The sequence below is a fragment of the Oncorhynchus masou genome, unplaced genomic scaffold (assembly GCF_036934945.1).
Source record: "Oncorhynchus masou masou isolate Uvic2021 unplaced genomic scaffold, UVic_Omas_1.1 unplaced_scaffold_2290, whole genome shotgun sequence".
Lineage (NCBI taxonomy): Eukaryota > Metazoa > Chordata > Actinopteri > Salmoniformes > Salmonidae > Oncorhynchus > Oncorhynchus masou.
Genome location: NW_027016662.1, coordinates 3,733 through 17,992, shown reverse-complemented (window position 1 = coordinate 17,992; position 14,260 = coordinate 3,733). Strand labels below are relative to the sequence as shown.

The 14,260-nt window shown below is 40.9% G+C and overlaps 1 pseudogene; it reads right to left on the bottom strand.

Annotated features, from left to right (window-relative positions):
* Positions 1–9,587: 9,587 nt before the first annotated feature.
* On the bottom strand, positions 9,588–11,947 carry LOC135539003 (gastrula zinc finger protein XlCGF28.1-like; annotated as a pseudogene).
* Positions 11,948–14,260: the final 2,313 nt, after the last annotated feature.

Sequence of the window (14,260 nt, the reverse complement as noted above, 5' to 3'; positions counted from 1 at the left end):
AAACACATGAACGTATACATACAGGGGAGAAGCCCTACTCCTGCTGTGACTGTGTAAAATGCTTCAAAACGTCAGCTGAGCTAAAAGTTCATCAGAGAACACACACATCAGAGAAGCCTTGCTCCTGCTCTGACTGTGGGAAGAGTTTTTCTCGACTGGACCTCTTAAAAACACATGAACGTAGACATACAGGAGTGAAGCCTTACTTCTGCTCTGACTGTGTAAAATGTTTCACGACATCAGCTGAGCTAAAAGTTCATCAGAGAACACACACAGGAGAGAAGCCTTACTCCTGCTTTGACTGTGGAAAGATTTTCTCTCAACTGGGCCACTTAAAAACACATGAACGTATACATACAGGAGTGAAGCCTTACTCCTGCTCTGACTGTATAAAATACTTCACAACATCAGCTGAGCTAAAAGTTCACCAGAGAACACACACAGGAGAGAAGCCATACTCCTGCTCTGACTGTGGAAAGAGTTTCTCTCGACTGGACTACTTAAAAACACATGAACGTATACACACAGGAGAGAAGCCTTACTCCTGCTCTGACTGTTGAAAGAGTTTCTCTGGAATGTGTCAGTTAAAAAGACACCAAGGTAAACTGAGAGAAGCCTTAGCACTGATCTGACTGTAGAAAATGGTTTAAAACAACAGCTGACCTAAAAGGTCATCAGTGAACAGACACAGGAGAGAAGCCTTAATTCTGCTCTTAATGTGGCAAGAGTAACTCAAGTGAAAGTCACCAAGTAAAATACTACTTGAGTTAAAGTCTAAGTATTTGGTTGTAAATAGACTTAAGTATCAAAAGTAAAAGTATGAATAATTTCAAATTCCTTAAATTATCCTCTAAGTCAGTTGTGGGCATTTCCAGTCCTCGAGGGCCTGATTGGTGTCACAGTTTTGCCCCAGCTAACACACCTGACTCCAATTATCACCTAATCATGATCTTCAGTTTAGAATGCAATTTAATTAATCTGTTGTGTTTGCTAGGGATGGAGAAAAGTGTGACACCAATCAGGCCTGGGGACTGGAGTTGCCCACCCCTGCTCAACGGGATGGGTGTCCCTAAACCGGGGCGGTTGTTGCTAACGTGCGCTAATGTGACTAGAATGACGTTGTATACAACAGACGACTTTCCGGGACATAGACATTTCTTTATAACGACAGAAAGCTTAAATTCTTGTTAATCTAACTGCAGTGTTCAATTAACAGTAACTATGAAAGTGAAACAGCAAAAAATATCTAAACATCATTGCCAATCAGATGCGTCCCTTCATGGCAGCACTGTATGCATCTGCAAATAGACTTTTTCAGAAGGATTATGCCTTGTGCCACCCGGCTTGTCCAGTAATGGTTCCAAGAACATTACACTGAATTCACTGTAATTGTGCATCTGTGGGAGGAGAAGGAACGAGCTATTCAGAGTAGATCCACTCCCAGCCAACTTGACATGATTGTAGGAAGCATTGGAGTCAACATGGGCCAGCAACCCTGTGGAACGCTCTCAACACCTTGGACAGTCCATGCCGTGACGATTGGAGACTGTTCTGAGGACAAAGGGGGTGCAACTCCATATTAGGAAGGTGTTCCTGATGTTTTGTACTCTGTGTATATCAGATAAAGATGGTGTGATGATCAGTTTTTAGCTTTAGTTTGGGTGGATTATTTTATATTACTAAACAACTTTTGTTTAATGATGAACAAGCTATGAATTGAGTACTTGTGTTTAATAAATTGCATTTTAAAACTAGATTTATTATTTTAGTCATTGATGATGAATGTATTTAAATAACTGTATTGAAGTTAATTGATCTGGCGGCAGGTAGCCTAGCGGTTAAGAGTGTTGGGCCAGTAACTGAAAAGTTGCTGATTTAATCCCGAGCTGACTTGGTGAAAAATCTGTCATTGTGCCCTTAAGCAAGGCAATTAACCCTTATTTGTCCTGTACCCTTATTTGTCCAATAAGTCGCTCTGGATAAGAGCATCCGCTAACTAACAAGAATGTAATGAAAAATAATGTTTGTACATGTTTTTCTCTCTTGTGTATAATTATATGAAATAAACTGTTTGAAGTGAAATACTGTATATACTGTATATACAATACACAACATTACAACTTTGCCTACCCTGGCCAGAGGTACAGGACCATAGTAAGTTAGTAGCCTACAGTTTCCAGGCAATACATTATGTCAGATCGCTAATGATTAGGTGTATAGGCTGCTCCATTTTTGCCTGTGTCTGTCGGGAGTGATGTGTTATCAGGCTAAGTAACTACTATTATGTTGTTTTTGGTTTGCTAGTTGCACCAGTTGCATGTTATTTTTGTGGAATGGTAGTGACCAAAAAACAATATGTTTTTCATTGTACGAGGCCCAGGAACATAGATGAAACTGCCAGATGTGTCATAATAGCCTGGAAGTAAATCTGCACTGAGAGACACATTTGAAATGGAATACATTGAATACATGCAGCAGGGTGGAACAATCACAGTAAAACATTATTTAAATGTATTGTTGGAAGGGTTGTGGTCACCATTCATGTAATACATTAAATATATACATCAGATGGTATTGGGGAGCTATTTCATAGGGTTTTCATGGGTACATTATTTACCCATTTCAATCTTATACCAACCAACCCTATGCTTGGTGTGACTGTTATGGCCAGAACAGACCATCTGATATGCCCTTAAATATTGTAATATGCAACCTGGAGTTAAAATGTAAGAGGACCAGTGCTTCTACAGTGTAATTTGATAAGAACTGCCTAGTTGAATAAATGTTAAATAAAACAGCCAAAACAGTTCGGAAGAGTTTGTGCATACAGTGGGGCAAAAAAGTATTTAGTCAGCCACCAATTGTGCAAGTTCTCCCACTTAAAAAGATGAGAGAGGCCTGTAATTTTCATCATAGGTACACTTCAACTATGACAGACAAAATTAGGAAAACAAATCCAGAAAATCACATTGTAGGATTTTTTATGAATTTATTTGCAAATTATGGTGGAAAATAAGTATTTGGTCAATAACAAAAGTTTATCTCAATACTTTGTTATATACCCTTTGTTGGCAGAGGTCAAACGTTTTCTGTAAGTCTTCACAAGGTTTTCACACACTGTTGCTGGTATTTTGGCCCATTCCTCCATGCAGATCTCCCTAGAGCAGAGATGTTTTGGGGCTGTTGCTGGGCAACACGGACTTTCAACTCCCTCCAAAGATTTTCTATGGAGTTGAGATCTGGAGACTGGCTAGGCCACTCCAGGACCTTGAAATGCTTCTTACGAAGCCACTCCTTCGTTGCCTGGGCGGTGTGTTTGGGATCATTGTCATGCTGAAAGACCCAGCCACGTTTCATCTTCAATGCCCTTGCTGATGGAAGGAGGTTTTCACTCAAAATCTCACGATACATGGCCCCATTCATTCTTTCCTTTACACATGATCAGTCGTCCTGGTCCCTTTGCAGAAAAACAGCCCCAAAACATGATGTTTCCACCCCATGCTTCACAGTAGGTAGGGTGTTCTTTGGATGCAACTCAGCATTCTTTGTCCTCCAAACATGACGAGTTGAGCCTTTCCGTTCAACTTCACACACCTGGGCCAGACTACACTCAATCATATGACCCACTGAAGAGATGAGTCTTCAATAAAGACTTAAAGGTTGAGACAGAGTTTGCGTCTCTCACATTGTTAGGTAGACCATTCCATAAAAATGGAGCTTTATAGGAGAAAGCCCTGCCTCCAGCTGTTTGCTTAGAAATTCTAGGGACAATTAGGAGGCCTGCGTCTTGCGACCGTAGCGTACGTGTAGGTAGGTACGGCAGGACCAAATCAGAGAGATAGGTAGGAGCAAGCCCATGTAATGCTCTGTAGGTTAGCAGTAAAACCATGACATCAGCCCATGCCTTGACAGGAAGCCAGTGTAGGGAGGCTAGCACTGGAGTAATATGATATTTTTGGGGGTTTCTAGTCAGGATTCTAGCAGCCGTATTTAGCACTAACTGAAGTTTATTTAGTGCTTTACCCGGTAGCCGGAAAATAGAGCATTGCAGTAGTCTAACCTAGAAGTGACAAAAGCATGGATTCATTTTTCTGCATAATTTTTGTAGACAAAGTTTCTGATTTTTGCAATGTTATGTAGATGGAAAAAAGCTGTCCTTGAAACAGTCTTGATATGTTGTTCAAAAGAGAGATCAGGGTACAGAGTAATTCTGAGGTCCTTCACAGTTTTATTTGAGACGAATGTACAACCATTAAGATGAATTGTCAGATTCAACAGAAGATCTTTGTTTCTTGGGATATGCCTTTTGTTGTGATATACTATACTCTGCCTTGCCTCAGGATGGTAAGTTGGTGGGGCTGTGCTTTGGCAAAGTGGGTGGGGTTATATCCTTCCTTTTTGGCCCTGTCCGGGGGTGTCTCCTGACCCCTCCTGTCTCAGCCTCCAGTATTTATGCTGCAGTAGTTTATGTGTCGGGGGGCTAGGGTCAGTCTGTTATATCTGGAGTATTTGTCCTGTCTTATCCGGTGTCCTCTGTGAATTTAAGTATGCTCTCTCTAATTCTGTCTTTCTTTCTCTTTCTTTCTCTCTCTCGGAGGACCTGAGCCATAGGACCATGCCTCAGGACTACCTGGCATGATGACTCCTTGCTGTCCCCAGTCCACCTGGTCGTGCTGCTGCTCCAGTTTCAACTGTTCTGCCTGCAGCTATGGAATCCTGACCTGTTCACCTGACGTGCTACCTGTCCCAGACGTATTATTTGACCATGCTGGTCAGTTATCAACATTTGAACATCCTGGCTATGTTCTATTATAATCTCCACCCTCATAGCCTGGTTCCTCTCTAGGTTTCTTCCTAGGTTTTGGCCTTTCTAGGGAGTTTTTCCAAGCCAACATGCTTCAACACCTGCATTGCTTGCTGTTTGGGTTTTAGGCTGGGTTTCTGTACAGCACTTTGAGATATCAGCTGCTGTACGAAGGGCTATATAAATACATTTGATTTGATATTTCACATATCTTGCTAGATATGCCTTTTGTTGTGATATTTCACATATCATCTTGCTAGATATGCCTTTTGTTTTGCTCGTGAGGAGTAATGGCCGAGAGAAGGCAGGAGACACTTTGTTTTGTTTAGCATCGTTAGGTTAGACTGCTCCTTTATGGATCAGTCATCCACCAGGCTACGATTAGGGGGAGGTGGGAGGGGAAGCGTTGGGAGTCTCGGTTCGGGAGACAGTGGAATGGGGTTCAGTGTTTACCTGTTGTTAGCATAGATTTCTTTTTGTTTGTTCCAACAGATCTTTACATATTTTTCTCACTACAAAATATTAATGAGGTCCTTGTGGATACTAAATATATTTTAGATATTCCTTTATGCTATAGCTTATTCCATGTTTACATCTTGGTTAAATGACATCAAATGCAAAACTGAAATTTACTTTGTGGAATGTCTGTGGAGTTTGTAAACTATCCAACTATCCAAGCTTAAACAGGTGATTACTAGGCTTAAACAACTTTGTCTATTGTGTTCCTACAAGAAATTCACTTGTTGAAGGATGTGCTACTTAAAGTACACAGGAGATGGCAAGGGCAAGTAATAGCATCCTGTTTCTCCTCTCATTCTCATTCTGTTATGGTTTGAATTCACTAATCGGTTCCGTTTCAAGTGGATAACATTATAACTGATACATCTGGTAGATACATTTTGATACAGGAACCTCTTTGAATGAGCATATTCATCTGGTTAATGTTCATGGTCCTAATGATGATGATCCCATTTCTATTGATAACCTTCCAAATGGCAGGGGATTTTAATTGGTCCTCCTCTAGATCGCTCTTCTGGTTAGACATTTTCCATTCGCAAAGTAGAAAGAAATTACAGCATTTGTTTAAGGACTTTAACCTATGTGAACCTTGGAGGATTAAGAACCCGTAGAAAAGGGAGTAATCACGTTACTCATCAACATTTTAATCATATTCTCGTATAGATTACTTTTTAGTTTCTTGCTCATTGCTTCCAAATGTAGCAGGAAGTGGATATGATAGTATTGTTCTGAGTGACCGTTCCCCTGTGTCATTATTCTATAGGGATACAAAACCAGTAAAAGGATCCTCTAGTTGGCGTTTGTGTCCCAAATGGTTACAGGACCCAGACGTCTTACATTATGTTGGAGTGCATATAGATGTTTATTTTACATTGAACACTGACCAAACGTCAGCGACTACCAGATGGGAGGCTTTCAAAGCATGTATTATGGGGCAAATTATACATTTTACAACTTTGAATCTCCTGAGAACTTAACTAATCAGGTATTGATTTTCCTCTATGTCAGAAGACATTACATTGGATCTGGAAAAGGAATTGGATGGTGTTGAAACATCTGATGCTATTTTCAATATGAAGGGAGGTAAAGAGGCAGGTCCAGATGGGCTCCCAATAGATATTTAGAAGATAATTAAGGACAAACTTCTAGGTCCACTTCTGGATATGTACAGAGGTATCTAACCTCCAAACGAGCTTCAATGCCATACAACACTCCTTCCGTGGCCTCCAACTGCTCGTAAACGCTAGTAAAACCAAATGCATGCTTTTCAACCGATCGCTGCCTGCACCCGCTTGCCCGACTAGCATCACCACACTGGATGGTTCCGACCTTGAATATGTGGACACCTATAAATACCTAGGTGTCTGGCTAGACTGCAAACTCTCCTTCCAGACCCATATCAAACATCTCCAATCGAAAATCAAATCAAGAGTCGGCTTTCTATTCCGTAACAAAGCCTCCTTCACTCACGCTGCCAAGCTTACCTAGTAAAACTGACTATCCTACCGATCCTCGACTTCAGCGATGTCATCTACAAAATTGCTTCCAACACTCTTCTCAGCAAACTGGGTGCAGTTTATCACAGTGCCATCCGTTTTGTCACTAAAGCACCTTATACTACCCACCACTGCGACTTGTGTGCTCTAGTCGGCTGGCCCTCGCTACATATTCGTCGCAAGACCCACTGGCTCCAGGTCGTCTACAAGGCCATGCTAGGTAAAGCTCCGCCTTATCTCAGTTCACTGGTCACGATGGCAACACCCATCCGTAGCACGCGCTCCAGCAGGTGTATCTCACTGATCATCCCTAAAGCCAACACCTCATTCGGCCGCCTTTCGTTCCAGTACTCTGCTGCCTGTGACTGGAACGAATTGCAAAAATCGCTGAAGTTGGAGACCTTTATCTCCCTCACCAAATTCAAACATCAGCTATCTGAGCAGCTAACCGATCGCTGCAGCTGTACATAATCTATTGGTAAATAGCCCACCCATTTTCACCTACCTCATCCCCACAGTTTTTTATTTATTTACTTTTCTGCTCTTTTGCACACCAATATCTCTACCTGTACATGATCATTTATCAATCCAGTGTTAATCTGCAATATTGTAATTATTCGCCTACCTCCTCATGCCTTTTGCACACATTGTATATAGACTCCACTTTTTTTTCTACTGTGTTATTGACTTGTTAATTGTTTACTCCATGTGTAACTCTGTGTTGTCTGTTCACACTGCTATGCTTTATCTTGGCCAGGTCGCAGTTGTAAATGAGAACTTGTTCTCAACTAGCCTACCTGGTTAAATAAAGGTGAAATAAAAAAATAAAATAAAAAATTGGGGTATGTTATGCTCAAGAGACACACAGACTCAGTCAAGGGTTTTTCTTTATTTTTACTAATTTCTACCTGCCGCCAGATCAATTAACTTCAACACAGTTATTCAAATACATTCATCATCAATGACTACAATAATGAATACAATATTAAAATACAATTTAATAAACACAAGTAGTCGATTCATAGCCTGTTTATCATTAAACAAAAGTTGTTTAGTAATATAAAACAATCCACTCAAATTAATGCTAAAACTGATCATCACATCATCTTTTCTGACATACACGGAGTACAAAACATTAGAAACACCTTCCTAATATTGAGTTGCAACCCCCTTTGTCCTCAGAACAGCCTCAATGCATCAGAACATGGACTGTCCAAGGTGTTGAAGGTGTTCCACAGGGATGCTGGCCCATGTTGACTCCAATGCTTCCCACAATTGTGTCAAGTTGGCTGGGAGTGGATCTCTACTCCGAATAGCTCCTTCCATCTCCTCCCACAGATGAACAATTGGATTGAGATCTGGTGACTCGTCAGGCCACTGCAGTAAACTGAATTCACTGTCATGTTCTTGGAATCATTCCTGGACAAGCCTTGTGGCGTAATCCTGCTGAAGAAATCTATTTGCAGATGGATACACTGCTGCCATGAAGGGAGGCACCTGATTGGCAATGATGTTTAGATATCCTGTGGCATTCAAATGTTGCTCAACTTTTATCAAGGGGCCCAATGTGTGCCCTGAAAACACACCCCAAGCATCACCACACCAGCCTGTAATGCTGACACACGGCATGGATGCATGCAGTGGTGTAAAGTACTGAAACAAAAAAAGCTTTAAAGAACTACTTTAGTAGTTTTTGGGGGTTATCAGTACTTTACTATTTATATTTTTGACAATTACTTTTATTTCACCACATTCCGAAAGAAAATAATGTGCCGTTTACTACATACATTTTCCCTGACAGCCAAAAGTACGTTTTTACAATTAGAACAGGAATTAAAATGGTCCAGTTCACGTACTTATCAAGATAACATCTCAGGTCATCCCTACTGCCTCTGATCTGGCGGACTCACTAAACACAAATGTTTCATTTGTAAATGATGTCTGAGTGTTGGAGTCTGCCCCTGGCTATCCGTGATATTAAAAAACAACACAGTTGTACAGTCTGGTTTGCTTAATTTCAGGAATTTGAAATGATTCCTACTTTTACTTTTGATACTTAAGTATATTTACAAACAAATACTTTTACTCAAGTAGTATTTTACTGGGTGACTCACTTTTACGTGAGTTATTTTCTATTAAGGTTTCATTACTTTCACTCAGTCTGACAGTTTGGTACTTTTTCCACCACTGGATGTATGTCCTCATGGTTTCCTCCATACCCCAGTCCTCCCATCAGCATGAAACAGCAGGAACAGGGATTCATCAGACCAGGCAGTAGGTTTCCAACTTTCCAGTGTTTTCATTCCTTAGCCCACTGCAATGGCAGTTTCTTGTTTTTTTGCGGAAAGCTAATGGAGATCCATAATAAATACACAAAACTACATCATTAAGGAACAGAGCTTTCACCTGGGTTCACCTGGTCAGTCTATGTCATGGAAAGAGCAGGTGTCCTTAATGTTTGGTACACTCAGTGTATGTTGTGTCTACTAGCTCATTCCCACAGAAAACTGCAGAGTGAAGCAGTACCACCCAGTCAACCATCAGACTCCATTGTGAGACGCCTCACAGAGGATATTCAACCTTAAGGGCAAATCCAAGGTCAGCTCAATATATTTGCAGTAGAAGCTAACAAAACACACCAAAACTGACAAGGTGCACACTGATCAGTAAAATAAAGAGGCTAACATCCTATAAACCACTCCCTTTCCTCTGCACAGGTCTCTCACAGTGAGAATCAATAGGATTACAATAGAGTGTTCTACACTTTCTTAATTTGAGCCAATTCAACGTTGCCAATTACTTTATGAGATGATAATTAAGTGGCGTGATTAATCTTAGCTGGTCTGAGAGAACTGATGAGGCTTCTCTCCTTTATGTATACATTGGTGTCTTTTTAAATGGCCCAATCTGTAGAATCTCTTCTCACAGTCAGTGCAGTGATAAGGCTTCTCTTAAGTGTGTATCTGTTGGTGTGTTTTTACATTGCCCAATTGGGAGAAACTCTTGCCACATTGAGAGCAGACATAAGGCTTCTCTCCTGTGTGTTCTTTGATAAACCTTTAGCTCAGCTGTTGTTTTAAAACATTTTCTAGTCAGATCAGTGGTAAGGCATATTTCCTTTATGTTTACGTTGGTGTCTTCTTAACTGGCCCATTCGAGAGAGACCCTTTCCACAGTCAGAGCAAGAGTAAGGCTTCTCTCCTGTGTGTGTTCTCTGATGAACTTTTAGCCCAGTTGATGTTGTGAAGAATTTTACACAATCAGAGCAGGAGTAAGGCTTCTCTCCCTGTGTGTTTTCTCTGATGAACTTTTAGCCCAGTTGATGTTGTGAAACATTTTTCACAATCAGAGCAAGAGTAAGGCTTCTCTCCTGTGTGTGTTCTCTGATGAACTTTTAGCTCAGTTGATGTTGTGAAGCATTTTACACAGTCAGAGCAGGAATAAGGCTTCTCTCCCGTATGTACATGTCGGTGTCTTTTTAAGTGACCCAGTACAGAGAAACTCTTTCCACAGTCAGAGCAGGAGTAAGGCTTTTCTCCTGTGTGTATATGTGTATGTCGTTTTAAGTGGCTCAGTAGAGAGAAACTCGTTCCACAGTCAGAACAGGAGTAAGGCTTTTCTCCTGTGTGTATATGTGTATGTCGTTTTAAGTGGCTCAGTAGAGAGAAACTCACAGCACAGTCAGAGCAGAAGTAAGGCTTCTCTCCTGTATGGGTTCTCTGATGAACTTTTAGCCTAGATGATGTTGAGAAGCATTTTACACAATCAGAGCAGGAGTAAGGCTTCTCTCCTGTATGTGTTCTCTGATGAACTTTTAGCCCAGTTGATGTTGTGAAGCATTTAACACATTCAGAGCAGGAGTAAGGCTTCTCACCTGTATGTATGCGTTCATGTGCTTTCAAGTGTTCCAGTACAGAGAAACTCTTTCCACAGTCAGAGCAGGAGTAAGGCTTCTCTCCCGTGTGTATACGTTCATGGTGTTTTAAGGTGCCTAGTTGAGAGAAACTCTTTCCACACTCAGAGCAGGAGTTATGCTTCTCTCCTGTGTGTGTTCTCTGGTGAACTTTTAGCTCAGTTGATGTTGTGAAGCATTTTACACAGTCAGAGCAGGAATACGGCTTCTCTCCTGTATGCACTCTCTGATGAACTGTCAGAGCCTTTGATGTTGTGAAATTCTTCCTACTGTCAGTACAGGAAAACCGATTCTCTATTGTGTGTATTTTTAGGTGTATTTTTAGCTTTGATAGAAATAGGAAAATCTCCTCACAATGTGGGCAGTGGTGAGACCTCTTATCTCTGTGATCTTCCTGCTGTTGCTCTCTGGATGTAGAGAACGTCTCAACACGGTCTCCTGTGTGAACAACATCAGAAGAACCAGTCAGTTGATGTGATATACATGTCAATCACATGTATTTTATGTAGCCCTTATTACATCAGAAGTTGTCACAAAGTGCTTTACAGTAACCCAGCCTCAATCCCCAAAGAGCAAGCAATGCAAATGTAGATGCAAAGTGGTCACACAAAAAACTCCCGAGCAAGCAGGAACCTAGGAAGAAACGTAGAGAAGAACCATGCTAAAAGAGGTGGCCAGTCCTCTTCTGCTGTACCAGATGACATATTTATTCATATCAGTAGGCTGTACAAAACAAAAGAGAATAAAACCTTTCTTAAAGTCGTTAAAATTATATCATCTTCCACTCACTATCACAAGGGTTGGTAACAAGGCTGTATCACATGATTGGAAGTCCCATAGGGCGGTGCACAATTGGCCCAGCGTCGTCCGGGTTTGGCCGGATGTAGGATGTCAATGTAAATAATAAATAAAGGAACATTAAAAAAAATAAATAAATCATAGAACTTTAAAACACTGGCAGTTTGTCTCCGCGTCACTTTAGTCTGCTCTCTGAGCCCTCCAGACAGCCCAGAATAAACGCTCCCTTTGCTGGTGTCAAACCAGGCAAGTCTCAGTAGCTTTAAATAATATCTACCTTCATTAAAACAGTTCATCATGAAACAGTTCTACTGCAACTTTTCATACACAGTGGGAAGTTGGAATGAATAACAAACTTAGATAGAACCTGTTCTTACCATGAGAAACAGATTTCCCAATCTTCCTCCTCTTCTTCATCTTTAATGTTGACATTCAGCTCCAGTGTTTGACTGCAGTCTTCCAGCTTCACTGATGCCATCTCTGGATCCTGCAGTGCAAACTGGGCTCCACTGTCACAATCAAGACCCAGTGAATGTAGGTTTGGACATAGTGTGGAAGGTGAGGGCCAGGTTGGGTTTGTCCTCACAATTGATGTTACCGGCCTCAGACTTAATTCTAGTCATTCTGTAGTAACAATGTGAAACAGACACAAAAGGTAATTGTCTTGACAGTTCTGGCACTTTCTTTATTCTCAATTAAAATATATTCTATTTCTTCTTGTTCAATGATCAAATTCAGTGCTTGACTTGACTGAAATAGGTGTATGTACTCATTGTGGGTGCCAGTAATGTTATTATTTAGATACAGGAGCTTCACAATACCGTTGAGCTATTTTTCTAGAAGAGGAACATGAGCTCAAGCAGTAGAAAATTGAGGTGCTGGTACTCAGCTCCAGTGGGTAATCAGGTAGGTAAGCATTGACAACAAAACGTGAATTTGTTCAAATTAGACAAAAGTACACGCTACACAACGTAACTAAACTTAACCTGTAGTAGATTTCTGAATTTAGATAAATTAATAAATGACTCAAAACAGTTCTGTTCCCAAAACTAAAATCTGTTATGAACAGAGTGGACTAATATTTGTAGACATTACCCTTTGCAGAAGTTTTTTTTTTAAATTGCATTGTTTAGAAGGAATGCAAAGGTGAATTGAGTTATTGCACACGAAAGCATTTCAGAGCTCGAGAAATATGCAGATGTGTCCTAGAAATCAGGTGCAGTCCACGAGGAGGAGATACACTGCAGTACTTAATGCAGCTGGTGGCCACTTTTGATTGTGACCCCCACTTGTTCAGGGACACGTTATTCAATTTATGTTAATCACGTCTGTGGAGCTTGTTCAGTTTATGTCTCAGTTGTTGAATCTTATGTTCATACAAAAATATACACGTTAAGTTTGCTGAAAATAAATGCAGTTGACAGTGAGAGGAAGTTTATTTTTTTGCTGAGTTTAGATATGAGTTGACAACTCCTCATCTCTCTCAGCATTGCATTTCATTTATTTCCTAATATAATAATAGCTGAGAGAACTCTGCAGTCTGTTCAGAAAGAAATGAAATAATTCCCAATACTAAACCAGGAGTCAGCCTATAATTTATCCACAGAGGATCAATACCTATTTTAAATAGCCTAGTTGTGGATTGTGTGCAGCCAAATCACAAGTCATGTCTACAGTCAGGAACATGTGGCAAATCTGTCAGTGAACAGCAAGCAGCCAAACAGGCCTTCAGCAATATTTCTATTGCAAATCGCTGGAAAACACAGGTTGTAAAGCAAATGGATCCTGCTGAAAAGAAAACACAGGTGAGTGAGCTGCACATCATTGGGTGAGTCAGTGAAACTGGAAAGCTTGTTTAGGACTATAGCTTCCCTCATTTGTACAATGTGTTTCTCCACACACTCGGCTATTGATGGATTGAAGACAAGGTCGTTTCTATTGATCTCAGATTTCAGTTTATTCGTGTCAAAGTAGCCTGTCATTTTGGTCATTTGTGAGGTATTAAAAATGATTCTTCAAAAGTCCCCAGTCATCTAAAATGACTGCATGAAATACGTTTATAAAAGGCCACCTTTTTTCCTGGACTCCAGGCTACAATAAATGTACTCCATGTGTGTAATCCTCTGTAAGCGGCTCAACACCACTGCTCCTGAGTGGTGCAGCGGTCTAAGGAACCGCATCTCAGTGAGAGAGGCATCACAACAATCCCTGGTTCAACCAGTCTCTATCACATCCTGACGTGATAGGAGTCCCATAGGGCAGTGCACAATTAGCCCAGCATCGTCCCGGTTTTGCCGGGGTAGGCCGTAACAGTAAATAAGAATTTGCTCTTTATCTGACTTGCCTAGTTAAATAAAGATTAAATGAATCATATAAAAAAAAAATATGCCAGTACACAAAAGCCATGATAATAAATGCAATGCTTTATTATAAAGGTGATGTTTTATTTTTTTATGCGTTCTGATACATCAGGTTACCGAGAAGGTTACCCCTTCTCGCGCTCCCTTTTTATACCCGGCACCTCCCAATTTACAAAAAATGAAGCACCGGAGAAGTGGATAGCTGCTGCTCACTCCTCTGGGACACCTCTCCTTGTATAGAGTTCATCGGGCATCTGGAATGTTATCCCACTCTTCAAAGGCTTCCTGGATATAGGAGGGAACTGGAACAAGCTGTCGTACACGTCGATCCGGACCATCCCGAACATGCTCAAAGGGTGACATGTCTGAG